Below are 2,115 nucleotides of genomic sequence, written 5' to 3'. Positions count from 1 at the left end.
TGCCCTCATGTCTGCTAATTGACGTTACTCGTTCTATTTCTTGGCCCTTTGTTGTCTCATCTACATCACTAACAGCCTGATAGCATCAACAAAAAAACCCTTACTTCTCCTCTCTCTCTCTCTCTCTCTCTCTCTCTCTCTCTTTTCAAGAAGAAGAGACATCATGACTTAGCATCAAATATAATTACAACACATGGAAGGTCATAGCTGCAGCAGAAAGATCTATATTAGGGAATGGTAGTACTTGTGTACTCCTTACATAGCACAAATCTCATCCAAGGCGTACGTAGTTGTTCATAGACAACGTACACTGGCATAGTTCACTTTCTCAAATTGTTCAACCATGGGATATTGAAATCCTGGAGCCTGATCCATAGCAACAACCGTTCCCACTCCACTGAACTAGTAGGATTCAGGCCTCAAAATCTTTACTTTGGATCTATGAGGTGATTTGGGCTTCTCGGCAGGCTTTTCGACGGGAGGGGCACGCAAAGCCGCGATGGAAAAGGAATTGCATGTGTGATGGCACGGTGAGGCTGTGCGTGAAGAGCATGATCCACTGCAGCCACAGATAAGAAGGTACTTGAAGCTTCCAAAGACGACGCCATCACTCTTGTGTTTTCTACTAGACATGCAATCCTTCTCTCCTATCTCCTCTCTCTCTTAGTTAAAAAGAGACTGTCTGAAAGAGCGCGCACCGGCGCACACTCTTTCAGAGCGTCTCTTTTTGACTAATAAAGAGAGGGAGAGAGGGAGAAGAGAGTGGAGGGAGGGCTGTCGCCCAGCGCGCGCAAGTCTCTTTTTGATTCAGAGAGAGAAGGAGAGAGAATAGAGTGCAGGGAGGGCTATCGCCACCCTCGTCTGAACCCAACCACAGAGAGAGAGAGAGAGAGAGAGAGAGAGAGAGAGAGAGAGAGAGAGAGAGAGAGAGAGAGAGAGAGAGAGAGAGAGAGAGAGAGAGAGAGAGAGAGAGAGAGAGAGAGAGAGAGAGAGAGAGAGAGAGAGAGAGAGGATGAGAGCTCTGCTCTGCCCTAAATCACGAGCAACCATTACTAAGACTTGGAGTTGGTGCATGTGCCGGAATTATTGCAATGTCTACCGCGTCCCCCATGGACATGGTTCGGGGTAGGCTTACAATGCAGACATTGGATTCACCAATGCGCTATCAAGGAATGTTCCATGTAGTGTCATTGATAATATTAAAATAGGAAGGACCATTAGCGGTCTACAAAGGCTCGTTGCCATCTGTTATTGGTGTGATCCCGTAAGTGGGTTTGGATTTTGTGGTATATGAATCACTCAAAGACTGGTTGGTGAAGAGGAACATAGCAAGTAGGCCATAAGAGAATGCTGACTTGAGCATCCTACAAAACTTGTATGTGGAGCAACAACAGGTACTGTGAGCTAGACCGTGGCATATCCACTTGATGTGGTACGGAGGAGGATGCAGATGGTGGGATGGAAGGATTCCTCCTCTGTCATCACTATGGATGGTCATATGAAAGCACCGGTTCAATACACTGAGGTGATTGATGCTTTTTGAAAGACTGTTCGCAATGAAGTCTTTGAAGCCTTGTATAAAGGCCTGATTCCCAACTCTCTCAAGGTTATTTTTTCTGTTGCTTTGGCATTCGTGACATACGAGGTGATAAAGGATCTTCTTGGAGTCAAATTTCAAATACCAGATTAAGTGAATCTGCAATCTACAACATCAATAATGTAGAAGAGATTGTAAATGGACAAACGATTTGAAATCACATTGACCGTAGTACTGATTTGTAAGAGTCTCTAAATTTTTAAAGAAAGGGAAATTTAAATGATAAGTCCACATGTGCGCTATTCTTGTGCTTTCATATCAAAACAAAAGAGATAGATAGAGAGAGGGAGAGAGAGAAGTGTGATTTAGCAGCGGTGCCTCTTCGAAGGTCTCCTTTTGCTGCCTCTACATGTTCCCAATAGAAGTTCTGAACTCTTGCCTCACAAGAGCACGTGCTCTCCCTCCCCTACCTCACTTAGTCCAACAACCACCACGATTATTCACACTGGATGCTTAATTGGGTTGGGAAAAACCTACTCAAGACACAACACCCAGAACGATGGTGTGACAAGAGATTA

The 2,115-nt window shown here is 44.7% G+C and overlaps 1 pseudogene; it reads left to right on the top strand.

Annotated features, from left to right (window-relative positions):
• The first annotated feature begins 1,109 nt into the window (after positions 1-1,109).
• Positions 1,110-1,752, top strand: LOC147438766 (mitochondrial adenine nucleotide transporter ADNT1 pseudogene; annotated as a pseudogene).
• The last annotated feature ends 363 nt before the right edge of the window (positions 1,753-2,115 follow it).

The sequence above is a fragment of the Adiantum capillus-veneris genome, chromosome 16 (assembly GCF_014529385.1).
Source record: "Adiantum capillus-veneris isolate H3 chromosome 16, ASM1452938v2, whole genome shotgun sequence".
Lineage (NCBI taxonomy): Eukaryota > Viridiplantae > Streptophyta > Polypodiopsida > Polypodiales > Pteridaceae > Adiantum > Adiantum capillus-veneris.
The sequence above is the reverse complement of the archived record's forward strand: the minus strand, read 5'-3'. Positions and strand labels throughout refer to the sequence as shown.